Source organism: Eleutherodactylus coqui, chromosome 10, assembly GCF_035609145.1.
Source record: "Eleutherodactylus coqui strain aEleCoq1 chromosome 10, aEleCoq1.hap1, whole genome shotgun sequence".
NCBI lineage: Eukaryota > Metazoa > Chordata > Amphibia > Anura > Eleutherodactylidae > Eleutherodactylus > Eleutherodactylus coqui.
The window spans coordinates 33,443,107-33,457,294 of NC_089846.1; positions in this window are offsets into that span (position 1 = coordinate 33,443,107).

Sequence of the window (14,188 nt, forward strand, 5' to 3'; positions counted from 1 at the left end):
ACTAATAAAAGGCAGGTTTCTCAAAATCTACTACACAGATACACACAGCAGTCATATCAATGTAACCAGTGTGACCATCACTACCTGCTGCTGCCCTCAAAGAGAAGTGCAAAAGAGATGCTGACAGTCTCTTCAGGTGTATTTTTAACCCCTTAGTAAAATAATTGATTTTAGCCATAAGAACCAGTAAGTTATTTCTCTTTTTGTGTTTCAGCAGTCATAACTTTTTTTTTTTCAATGTTTTCGTCAGTGAAGCTGTATGAGACCTTGTATTTTGTGGGACAAGTTCTAGCTTTTATATGAACCAATTTTGGATACATATAATGTATTGAATATCTTTTAGTAATTTTTTTTTCTTAGTGGGCATTGGGAGAAATAAGCAATTTCACCATTTTTATTTTTTATATTTACTTTTATGACGTTCACCGTTGGGTATAAATATTATGTTCGCTTTATTCTATGGGTCATTATGATTCTGACAGCACCACATTTCATATAGGCTTTATGTTTTACTGATTCTGCACAATATAAACCCTTTTTGTTTAAAAAAAAAACCCAAAAACTTGAGTATTGGCACATTCCAGAAATTGAGCATTTTTTATTTTTCTATGGTCAGCTATATGAGGGCTTGTTTTTTTGCAGACAACTTATAGTTTTTATTGGTTCTGTTTTGAGGCATAGACAGTAGAAATATTTTGTTTATCTATTATTCATGTTTTGAGGAAGTAAGATGGAAAAAAACCCTTCTAATTTGTCATTTTCATTTCTTTTTTGTATTTTAATAGTGTACGGGTTATGGATGTTTTGATACCCATTATGTGTGTTTTTTTTATATCTTTATCTTTTTTAAATATTTAAAGGCTTGTGTAAATCAGCAATGACTGTGAGTCCATGTCTTTTTACTACTTTTCTGGAAAGGAAAAAAAAACCCGTTTGTGACAATCAGAGACCAAATATGCTTTCAAATGGAACGTGAGCAAAAATTCATGTCACCTCTCCCCTAGGGCAGAAGAATAGACAGGAGCATCACAGATCATCTCACTGCCTGATTGTCCCCACTCCCCTTTCCTCCTGACTTTGCACACCGAGTGAAAGGTTCCAGCTGTAAATTCAGTATTCCCGACCCTACTTCAAACAACTGCACCTTTGGGTTCTATAAGTGTTAACATGCTTTTGGTGGCATTTTAAAACAATCTTACCTTTTTTAAATTGACACCAACAGCATGCCACTAGAACCGGAACTACAGCCATTTGAAGTAGAACAATCTCTTCATCCAAAACTGTTATGTCCTTTTCCTTCAGAAGGAACAGTGATTGTCCTAAACTGTAGGAGGGTTAAGGGGCAAGTCAGTGGAATTTAGACCCCCAAACTGCCACCAACCTGTTAAGCAGGACAGGCTCACAATGTTGGTCCTCTGGCTTTTTGTCAGAGTCTGCATAATGGAGAAGAATAACTTTGAACACTGTATTTCAGTGTAAGGGCTCTTTCACAAGAGTGTATATCGGCCCACCGTTTTCCCGGCCAGCCGATGTACGCTATGATCTAATGCATTGGATTCTAATGCATTAGATCACATGGCCATAATCCCACGACGTAAAAGCGCCCCGCCAATATAGCGCCGGGTGCTTTTATGTTAGGTCCAAAAGATAGTCATGGAACTATCTTTCGGGCTGCAATATGTTGGCCGCTGTATGGGCTACTATGGGAGCCAATGACAGCAGTCGAAAAAGGGAGGTGGGAGGAAGTTTAGCAGCATGACTGCTAAACTCCCTCCCTCTTCTCTCTCCCCTCTGGCTGATTGCAATGGGGGGGGGGGGGGAGGCAGAGCTTGGTGCCACCCAGTCCCGCCGCCTCTCATTGCTGGGGAGGTGGCGGGAGCTTGGCTCCACCTCTCCCCCTCCCATTGCAAACAACCAGAGAGGAAGTTAGCCGGGGAGGGAAGGGGGGTAGTGGTGTATCTCAATGCCACTGGAAGCTATGGGTGTAACAGCTGTCACCAGGAGCGAACACCCCTGTCACGCCCCTAGCTTCGTATTGGCTCACAAGATACAGCAGTACCTTGTGAGCTGCAGGGAGGAAGGCGATATGCAGAAGGGAGGCCGGGTCCGGTTGGGCACTGTGCGCTGGTCCTTCAGCATAGAAATGAGAAAGCTTCCCCCAAGCCCCGGGCGGGTCAGTGAGAGCTGGGCCACCGGTGCTGGAGATATTACGGTGCGGGGATCGGTAACTTCGAGACCCTGCGGGGCCGCCGCTACCGGGCATCCTATGGCACCAGGGGACTACTGACTGTGGCAGTGGGGGACAGGGGCTGTGAGTGAAATGTGCACTCAGTCGCGCTAACCATGCCAACCCCGGTGCTCTGCTGGTGGCTGGCAGCTGTAACTGTGGACTCTGCTGTGGCATCTCCCCTGCTGCTCCGCCACTCTCCGTCCCCTGCTGTTAATCTCGCCCGAATGTCCCCGGGGCCACAGGAGCCTCCGCTCTTTGGCCGCTGCTGTGGAATCTCCCCTGTTGGTTCACCGCTCTCCGTTTCCCACTGTCAATCAGCCAAACCACTCTGCAAACGGCCAATGTAGAAGTAGGGGCATCACCTGACTGTCAAGCAGCCTAACCCTGGTGTACACCCACCACTTCCGGTGGCGTCAAAGTACACCAGTATCAGGAAGGGGCAACAGCTTGGTGGCTCGGCGTATATGCGCCGGGACCCATGCCGTCTGAACGGCGCACAAACGTTAGATTTGTGCACCCATTCATGAGTTTTTACGTCTCTGATGAAAGTGTATATCCGTCGGATATACGACCGATATACGCTTGTTTGAAAGAGGCCTAGGTGAACATCCATTTCTGTGGGCAGATCTGCTCGTGCAACAATCGCTGATCAACATTGAGCATGCTTGTCAGCATTTGCTTGTCATTTTAACACCGATCTGCTGTATGGGGGAATGAATGATCATTACTACAGTTGTTCATCCCCATACTGCTAGCCTTCATCTGCACCTCTCCCCAATCACACAGGTCGGATACATTGTCACAAGCCACCTCCAGCAGCGCTCAGTTGCATGTACCAATGAAGTTGAGGCTCGTGAGCGGTTCTTGGTTGAGCATACGCTAAATGCTGCTTAAGTGACTTGCGGCATGATCAAGAGAGCAGCTCCTTCCCAAATCAGCCTAAAGATAAGTTTGCAGTAAGGATCTCTTACTTGCCCATTCGAGTTCCCACTCAGGTGACTGTTCCACATTTAGGGCCATGCTGTTAGGTCACGTCTTACGTCACCGTGGAGTTAAATGTCAGTTTCCAAGTCTTTGTTGAGCGTCTGTTCATAAGAATTGAGAAAATAATGTTAACTTTAAATTAAAAAGCAAGCAAAGTAAAAAAAAAAGTTAAAAAAGGTAATTTTCATCATGACTCCCCTATTTGACTGTATAATTTAGTGGATTAGTGTGCAAGGATCAACCAGTGCTTGATATTCCTGCAATGAGCAGCTAATGACCCGCCAAGTACTACTTTCTGTTAACTCTGGACAATTGTGGGATTTTACATTCTGCATCAGGGTGCTAATTAAATAATGGAACTAGTAAAGAAGGCTGATGGTTGTGGCAATTAAGTGCCATGTGAGAATCACTCAGCAGGGTCCCTATTCCCTGGTAGTCATCAATCATTTTTCTGACAGTAGGAAACTAATCCGTCACTTAGTGCCGAGTATCATCCGCCATCCAAAGCTGCATGCAACAATGACTTATTTTCATGCTAACGTCACATTTTGTGCTGCGCTGACAGGATGGAACATTTTGGGCTATTGATAAAGAGCTGACTGGCACTTGCATGACAATTATGACAACTGTGGTATGTTAAAGGGCTAATTCCCACAATCTAAAGCACTGGCCATTGTTCAGTAGTAGTAAAATTCTTAATTTACCCAAATGCATTCAATAAGCCAAAATAATGTGGCATCCAATCGGCGCCACCGAAGATAATCCAATAGATCACCAATAGGAGATTTTGCCGTTACGACTGCAATGGGAGCTTCTCCTGTTTCCAGTGAGGGTAAAAGCGTCCTTCTAGATAAGCCGATTATCGTTTTATCGAGCGAATGAGCAAGTTGCGTCTCCGCTCGCTCCCGTGCAGCCTGATTGCACAGGCAGATACATCGTCGGCTCGTTCAAATGGGAATCGTTCGGTCTTTTACATTCGCTGTATCAGAGGGATTGAACGATCGTTGTATAAACCGAACGATAAGTGAATGAGCCAACGATTGTCCTTATGCAGAAAATGAATGAATGAAAAGTGAACAATTCTTCTTCGTCATTCATTCGTTGGCACACGTTTAGACCAAACGTTATCATTCAGTTTCGCTCTTTTGAACGATTTGTTTTTGAATGATCATTCCGTAAAAAAGCACTTTAACCCTTTCCAATCCAATTAGTATCCTGGTTTTCCTAGAGGGCTTACTCTTTTTCTGCCGTTATACAACAGCGCTATATGCTGGCTAAAGCCAGTACTGCATGAGATGACATGCTGGATAGGCTCTGACAGCAGAGAGGTTGGCAATATATACAGTAAGAGAACCTCAACGGACGTCTGCCAACATCGGAGCTGGACAGCCTTAAATCATAATGTCTTCAGACGTCAGATAGTGGATTGGAAAGGGTTAAGAGTTGCAGGATGGGAGGAGTGAGGACTTCTGGGTAATGTGCTTTACTAGTCCATATTGGCGCTCATGTGTTGGGCATTGCAGGACTACTCATTTCGGGCAATGCGGCGCTGGCAAAGTACAGAGTAACAGGCAAGAATAATGAGGATAACGGCACATAGAAGAACTTATTGTGTCTAGTCCTTCTATGTTTTGTAGCGTTGCGCGATTACCGGGCTTTGCAACATGTTACATACTGGGAGAATGCCTTCAATGGCGAAAATTGTTGTGTGCGCTCTTTCGCTGCTGTCTACTTAACTAACCTCTAAGGCCAAATGTTCACAGGCAGATCTGATTTGCGGAATCCGCGCTGATCACCTGCGCAGAAGATCCGTAAATCAGACCGCCCATAGGGATACATGGACGCCCGCAAATACATTAAAGCATGCAAATTTGATTTGCGGACCTTTTCGGTGCGGAAAACAAATCGCAGCGTGCTCCATTTTTCTGCGGATCCTGCACGGACGGTTTCCGTTGGCCAGAGCAATACTGGTGTCCTATATTGAAATAACAATAGCATGCTTGAATAGGAAGGGATGGATGTACAACATCATGGCATGGTGCATGGGCCCCAGGGGGCCCCACAACATGGATTTTAGTTTTGTGTTGTGGCTCCTGTAGGAGATGGAGAGTAAACCCAATTGCAAAGTTGAAGAATAGCATGTGAGAAACAGAAATCCACTTTCTGCATATATTTAAGAGTGGACGCTCACTGGCGATTTAAATTTTTTTTTTTTCCCCCTTTCTTGCGCTTCGAGAGCACGAGAAAGCTCTCGCCTCACAGCACAAGAAAGACGTCGGTATAGAACCGGCATATCACTAGTGGTTTCAATGGGGCCAGCGGCAGCAGCGCTAGCCCCATTGAAAACATAGGGAGAATGCCGCAGACTTCTGCCACAGCTTCATCAAGGAATCCTCTGCCACAGATGTGGCAGAAGTCTGCGGCATTCTATCCCATTGCTTTCAATGGGATCGGCACTGCTTTCCCATTGAAAGCACTGCTTTGTCAAGCCCCGCGGAATGATTATTGGGGAAGGGCTTGAAATATAAGCCCTTCCCCTATAATCAGAAAAAAGTGTTTAAAAAAAAAAATTACTCACCTCTCCGGCGCTCAGACGCGTCCTCCTGCTGGCTCCCCTGTACTGCTATTAGGCTCTTTCAGCAGGCGGGGATTTAAAATTCCCCGCCTCCTGAAAGGGCTGTGCAGATTGGCTAAGGGCTCAGCCAATAGCAGCTACTGCTTAGCTATTGGCTGAGCGCTCAGCCAATGACACATAGCCCTTAGCAGCACTAGCCCCATTGAACAGACGGGCGATATGCCGGCGTGATGCTGGTTTTTTTCTCGTACTGCGCTGCGAGACTTTAACTTTACTCTCGCAGCGCAGAAAGTATCCTCAAAGTTGCCTTCTTCTGCTACGATAGGGGCAGATCATCCAGGAAGTCATCCATCCTCATCTGCAGGAGATTCAGGTACCGCCCCGTGTTGAGAGTCCCTGGAATGAACAAAGGACTTCATTGGACCTGAGCTGTAATACTACACACAACCTTATGGACAAGGGTGGTGCTGTGTTTGGAAGAAAGCAGCCACGTTCTTCTAACCTTGGGCAACTCCATTAGGTTGCCTGCACACAACAGAGCTGAATTCCGCATGCGGGAGCCCACAGCAGAATCCGGCTCTGACCCCACCCGGCGACCTCTGCATACCTATCTCTTTTTCTCTTCATCTGTACTGCGGATGGACATGGCGAGCCGCTGACGGACAGGCGCAGTACAGGGTTTTGTTTTTTCAAATGTTTATTTTTTCTGCGTCGTTACTACGCAATGAGGCGGAATCCGCGACCTGTCCGCAATGTTAATTAAGAATGGGCCATGGTTTGGACAGCTTTAATGGAAGCTGTCCGCCGGAAATCCACACAAAATTATTTTTTTTATAACCCTTTGCAATCCAATTATGGATTCAGAGTTTCCTAGGGAGCTTTCTCTTTCTGCCATTATACAATGGCGCCTTCTGCTGCCTAGAGCCAGTACTGCGGTATGGGACATGCTGGAGAGGCCCCGACAACAGAGCGGCCAGTAATCTACAGTAAGAACACCATGCCAGACGTCTTCCAACATCGGATCTGTACAGCCTTCAATCAGAATGTCTTCAGACGTCGATTGGAAAGGGTTAATATGAATATTTGACCAAGGCAAATTTGCAAAGTGAAATGCCCGGTGTGCCACGCACTCTTTTAGAATTGGTTTTGTGTCACCAAGCTGAAGCCACACAGTACGAAGCACAATTGAATTCTGTTTTTCTCTTAGCGAAGTTTGCGCTCCGCGGAGTGAGCTGTTTGCATTGTTACCTTTTCTAGGGTCCGAATTCACATAGGACTACAAGAGTCAAGGTCCTTTCAAGGCCTTTATTGCTGCGCTCTGAACAATTCCGCTAATAAGCTCTGGCTCATTACAATGTCAGACTGCTTGTAACAAAGTTATTAAAAGCCGTCCTTCGGTGGCGAACAATAGCGCTTAGTGGACAAAGGTTTTGTACAGCATGCGGGTGAAGGATGCTCCTAGGGATACAGACAATACTCATTGTATATAAATATGGACAAAAGAATCTCAGTGTAATCCGTCTCAGGTAATCTATATGTTTTCTGGGAAATGATACGTATCTGCAGTCAATCATTGTTCCAAAAGTTCGGAGAAAACAGAGGGTCAAAAAGTATACTGTTGTAGCGGCTGATGTAGTCCGGTGGAGAGGATCATCTTCTCTGTGTGCGGATGGATATTTTGACGTGGGAAAGAATTAAAGCGGATATGATTGGGTAATGGAAGTGTTTCTAAATATCCGTATCCAGAGGCAGACAAGGTAATAGAGATTCCAGGAATCCGTAAGTTGAATCAAATATGGGTCAGTTCCTTACATTCTCGCTGGAGGTGGATCGAATGAGGAGAGTATGACTTTGTTTTTACATGGAGTTGTGCAGATTTCAATGTTTTTTTGTTTTCTCGCTCTCTCACTAGACTCCACCTCCACAGTGTATTTCAGCCCCTGAATATGCTGCGTATGCAGGGATTTAAATACGCATACGCCCTTGTGAATGAGCCCTGACTAATAGCTGAAACAGTATGTGGGTTCCAGAGGCGTAACTTGAAGCTTCTGGGCCCCAATGCAAAACCTGGAATGGGGCTCCCAACTGTAATGCTTTATTCATAGTATTGGGCTTCTTATATGGAGAAGAGAGGCCTTATGGGCCCCCCAAGGCTCCTGGGCCCGGGTGCAACTGCATCCCCTGCATCCTCTATAGTTACGCCCCTGGTTGGTTCTGCTACTAGTTTGCAGTTTTTTCATGAAGTTGGGTACTGATGCCCAACGGGTACCTGATATAGGATTCCATCAGCACCTAAAGACAGTTTGGTCACATGACAGTCATTTTAAGTCCAGATTCTGCATACTCTTTGCAGAACTTGAGTCAAGTTTGCTGTTGTGCACAGAACCGCCAGCTGTCATTTTTGTGGCGTCAATATCTTCCTGTTCAGTCTCTTCAGATTTAAAGGGTCAGGTTTGAGTAAATGGGGAATAACACTATTTTTGACCATTATGTAACTTGTATATAACTTTTATCACTTCTTCCCCCTCTCTGCAGGCTCCATCTCTAATTGTCTAATTTACTTAAACTAATGGGTGGAGACAAGCTGCTAAGATGTCTCCCATACACTGCACATACAGAGAAGAGGAGATCTTGCTCCCATATCTCTCTTTAACATTTGCTCAGAAACAGCAGCATGGAGGACGTTATATAGCAGTACGGGGAAGTATATATGTAAATTCAGCTCTGGGAGAGATAGAACACTGCTGTTAAGCTGCAGCATTATCTATGTCTGTGCCTGCCTAATTGGTTTCTACTCCTTTCTCCATACTTGCCTATGGGCAGCAGCTGTAATCTAATCCCTCAGTTAACTGAATCAATTTTGTTTCTGCTTCTCAAGACAGATGTTTTTAAAGTGCATGATCAGTGCAGGAACTGAGGTGGGGGGGAAACGAGTCTGATAAGTTGAGATAGAATGTGAGAATTCGAATAACTGGTAACGGAGCAAACATTCACCATAATTCAATCTGAAGCTGATTGTAAAAGTCCAATATTTCTGTTTATTGATCAACACTCAGCGTTTTTGGGGCTGAACACTCTTTCCTCAGCTTAGCTAGTGGGCACACTGCCAAAGAGTGGTGTCCCAATGCACAGCATGTCCATTCCTAGAGACACCACTGTCTTTGACAGTGTCATTGTCGTCCCCCCCCCCCACCCCCAAGCTAAACTTAGAAAGGGGTGTTCAGCCCCAAAATGTGTTCCGTCTGCTGAATTTGGACTTTTATAATACGTTTCAGATTGGGTTATTGTGGATGTTTGCGCCATTACCAGTCCTTTTTGAAGTCTTGCATCGTATACTCGCACGTCCTCCATATAGGTTGTTTGGTGTTACGTCTAGATTGGCAGTACTTCCATGTTTTCTTCATACTTGACACTGTTAAGCCATTGGGCTTAATGTATTCCATCTATTCTCCTCTGCCAAGTGGAGATGGAGGCATTTTTATATATATATATATTGCAGGTTTCTTTCTTTTGCTTCTGCTATTGATTTATGTAGAGTCTCAGGGGGCCTCACACTGGCGATAAAATTGTGCGATGGGAGAGTGAGGCTGCCTGTCCGCGAGCATCCACCGGGAGCAGGAGCCGGTGGCCGGATCTCCGCGGTCAGAGAATTGCGACAATTCGCAGCATGCTGCGAATTGCCAGCCACCAGCGGAGGGCCGGCGCTTTAGAAGTCTTTCACTGCGTTCCCCGCGGCCAGATTATTGCCGCGGGGAACGCAATTCAAAAACGCCGGTGGACAGGAGCCCTGATTGAAAACGCAGAATTATGAAAGCAATGATTTTCAATGGTTTCATTCTCCTTTGCGATGTTTTTCACTTTGGTGTCAATGGGGCTGGCAGCAGCAGCGCCGCCCCCATTGAAGGCAATGGGAGAACTCTGCCATTCTCAGCCAAGGCGCGGGGAGTGCCTTCAGCCATGACAGAGGAATCCCTTCATCCCCATGGAGATGAAGAGATTCCCTGTAGTGATTGAAGACTATTTTCACATGAAAACGCTCCACATCCATGGGGCTTTCACATGGTGGAAAGTGCGATATTGGGCAGTTTTACATCTATGCTGGGGATTCTGTTTCTTGCTCTGTTTGGGGAGCAGAAAAGGGCAATTTCCACAGCTGAATGGTTCCATCACTGGACAGAACCGAACAGCGCCGGATGGAATCTATTGATTATATTGGGGGCTGCCTGCTTTTGATTCAGCTGGCCGACTTTCGGACAGCAGTGGTGTTTTCAGCTGCCTCTGTGATGGAACGTGTGTTTCTGCTGCAGATTTAGCCTTTCATAATGGGCTAAGTCAGTATATGGACTTGTCAATGTGTTCCTGCATAAAAAGTGTCATGTCACATTTTCACGTAAACACACAATCTGCACCCAGATTTGCACATTGACGGGGTTAAATCAGCGTGCGGATCTGCTGCAAAATGATGTGAACGGGGCCCAAGTTCATCCAGAGAGTAACCAGCAATATTAATTATCGCTCTGAGCACCACCGGCGTCATTGCGTTTCATGAAGTCGTAGGGAGAGTGAGTCGCGCTAATGGTAATAGATGTGTGCATATACAGTATATTCTAGAACCAGTAGTGAGTGTGTAATGCAGTTCTATCCCGAGGCTGAGCTTTCAGATGGTTTCGTATCTAGTCCTATCGGCCAGTGACACGTTCTGCAGGCCGCATGGATTCCGGCGTCAAGGGGTTTAGATAAAACAAATACAAATCTGAATGTCATAAAAGTAATTACTTTTTCAAAGACTTTATTTAGTGAAAGCCTCCTGATAATTCCTTCATATCTTTTTATCACTCAACTTCAAAATCCGTTATCCGTGAACCTAGATGTATATATGAGTTCTATCTATATAATATGTATGTGTCTAGAGATAGCGTCTCACAATGGTGATCAATGCACGATACTCTCCGGGCGTTGGATGCTGTCGCTCAGCATGCAGTACTGTCTCTCCACACCTGATGTCATAAGTGCCGCTGCAGTGTATTCATGTGGGCAGCAGGATTTCTGAGTTCCTTTTGCAAGCTAATGTTTCTGTATTCTCTTAGTATGATATGGAAGGTCGGGATGGGAATGGCTGCAGGGACCTATTCCCTTTTATTAGAAAGCAATTCAACCTGCATGTACATTCCTTGCCAAAAAATATAAAAAACCTAGAGAGTGGAATGAAACTTTCTCTGTGTGACGGTAACATTGATATAAGTGATTACATATCAGGGCAAAAGGAGATTTACTGTGGAAAACTGAACACTTGAAGAGGAGCTCTAGTACCCAGTTGTACCGCCTCTAGCTTGGATACAAGATGTGATAAAGGGGGGCATGGAGGCTTTAGTACTCTGTTGTACCGCCTCTAGCTTGGATACAAGATGTGATAAAGGGGGGCATGGAGGCTCTAGTACTCTGTTGTACCGCCTCTAGCTTGGATACAAGATGTGATACAGGTGGGCATGGAAGCTCTAGTACCCTGTTGTACCGCCTCTAGTTTGGATGCAAGATGTAATACGGGTGGGCATGGAGGCTCGGGACTATTGTACCTTGTCACCACCGGAAGCTAGAGGGTTTAAACTAAATATGTACAGAAGAGGTAGCAGCAAAACAGGTGCTTCCAAAGTATTTAAGAACAAGAACTTTATTGTTTCATCCTTTTAAAACAGGCTCCCTTGTGCTACAGGGGAAGCTAGGGGTTTGACAGTACTTGCATGGAGGAACACCCCTAACATTCCTCTAGCTCCCGATTGTCTGAATTCATGAAGGTCCTTTAACGTCAAAGCAGCGTCTGTAGTGATGTTTGCCTGGCCTGGAGGGTTAGGGTTAGCTTTTCTGTTAGGCTTACATTATGAGCTCTTCCATGTGACAGGTGTGATATCACAAGATGTGATACAGGCAAGCATGGAGACTCTAGTACCCTGTTGCACCACCTCTGGCTTAGATACAAGATGTGCTACATGTGGGCATGTAGGCTCTAATACCCTGTTGTACCACCTCTAGCTTGGATACAAGATATAATATGGGGGTCATGGAGGCTCTAGTACCCTGTTGTACCGCCTCTAGCTTGGATACAAGATATGGTACAGGTGGGCATTGAGGCATACAGGTTCTGTATGATATTCTGTGGCATATTGGTCCACATTTACTGTAACCGAGCCTCTAGATCTGTCAAACTCGTAGGCTGTTGAAGTTGGTGTCCCAGATGGTCCCATATATGTTCTACCAGTGATAAATCTGGTGAACAGGCGGGCCACTAAAGTGTGACAATGTTGTGGAGACATTCATGTGACCCCCCCCCTTGTGTGTGCGGCCGAGCATTAGCCTGCTGGAAAATGCCTTTTGGAAGCTGCCATGAGAGGAACACATGTGGCTGCAGGATGTCCTGAACATATCACTGAGCTGTCACTATCCCTCATACCACTACTAGTGGTGGCCGACTGTTGTATGCGATGACCCCAGACCATCACACCAGCAGGGGGCAGTGTGCCGCTCCACAGCAAAGGCAAGAGTGAGGTGCTCACCCCGAGGTCTCCCGACACGAAGACAGCTGTTGTTGGTTCCAAACTAAACCTTGATTTGTTGCTGAAGACAAACCGGTGCCACTCTGTTGCGTCTAGTTTTGTCATTTATGACACCACTGAAAATGCCTGGAAACTGTTCTGACCGACTCGGGCCTGTAGTGATGGCGACCCCTGTCTCTTACGGTGGACAATGAAACAGTTGGCTAGTATGTAGAAAAGAAGGTGGAGCAATCCAAATAAGAATAAGACTTATGGACTACATCCTGTTTAAGAGTGTGTAGATTGGGTCCTTAATAGGAGTGTCTTCTGTCCAGCAGGTGCAGCCAACCCCAACTGACCGTCTCAAGCTTCAGGGTGGACGTATAGACAATATATACCGAAAACTGTGAGTCTAGCACGAAAATAGGACATGCTGTGAATTCTCCATCTCACAGCATTGCAGCGAGAGGAAACTCGCCCGTGTAAGAAGACCCAACGGGGTCTGGTGTATTTTCGTGCGAGTTTTATGCGTCTCACAAAGCGCAAAAAAAGACTTTTACACTTTGCAGCTTGAATACGGTCATGTGTCTCTTCCATGGTTCATGTCTTGGTTGCCTGGCTCCTAAAGTCTAGAATTGTTTGTTGTCCCTGCCTTATTGGCCTTATAGACTGTCCATCACTGGGCCTAAGGTACTAGAAAGAAAAGAAGATTTTATCAGCAGGTTTACTTCGGCTTTTGTTTTTAGCAATAATCAATAAAAATGGCAGTGCAGAATAAACCTAAATCCCTTTGTTCCTGGAAGGCTATAGATTACACTGCTCCACAGGGAGCCTCTGGCCTCTTATGTGCCTTGGTAATGTAATTAACTTGCTAAATGTCTTCTGCAGGACCACTAGGAGGTTCTTAATTTGAGCATGTTTGTAAATGTATACTGTATCTAAATAATCCGTAATCTGTAGATGATTAATAAGAATGCTTTAGTCATTAAACCTTTATTAGGAGGCTAGACAGGCTGGACTAGATGGACATTGTCTTCATTCGGCCTTACGAACTATGTTACTATGTAAAGTGAAGCCATCACCAGGTTCTTGCTGCCCAAACCACCGGCATCATGAGCCCGGTACAGGTATTGCACCTCTTTGTTTTATCCCGAAACTCTGTGGTGTTTCAGAATACACGTACTTTAAAGTTTGACTCAGAATGGAGCTTTGAGTCATGGGGCGGACTGCATTGGCCTCTCTTTGCATGCATCCTATAGACTGACTGCCTTCTCTCTAGTCAAAAAGGTGCGGAAAGGCCAGTGCCGGCCACCTCTGTGACTCGGAGCTCCCTTTAAGTCAGACTTCAAAGTAGGTTTGTTCTGAAACTCCATAGTGTTTACAAATCCTAACACAAACACAATATGCATACCGGTCTCATGGATCGGACAGCATGAACCCAATGACAGGTTCACTTGAACATTTCATTTTCTGATGTCTCTCGGAATGGAGGTAGCTATTAATATGGTTAATACTAAAGTTTTCATTTTAAAGTGAATCTGCCTGGGAGACCACAGCACGCAATTTAAAACGACAATCGGGACCCTTCTTTATAAGCCCGAATGTAGATTCCATCTCTAAGAGTTCTACTTCTCTGGCATATCTGGCCTGTCCATAAATTACTTGGACGCCCATTTATTTAAATGGGCACCACGCCGTTGCTACATTTTCCTTGCAGGAACAGCTGACAACTGGTGGTTAGAAATGGTGGGCCGGGGCGTATAACGGATTATCCGCCTACAATGAGCATTCTATTAAGAAAAGTTATGTCTTGGGTAAATAATCCACTTAAGGGCCATTCAGATAGGTATATATTCGGGCCCCATAATAGCC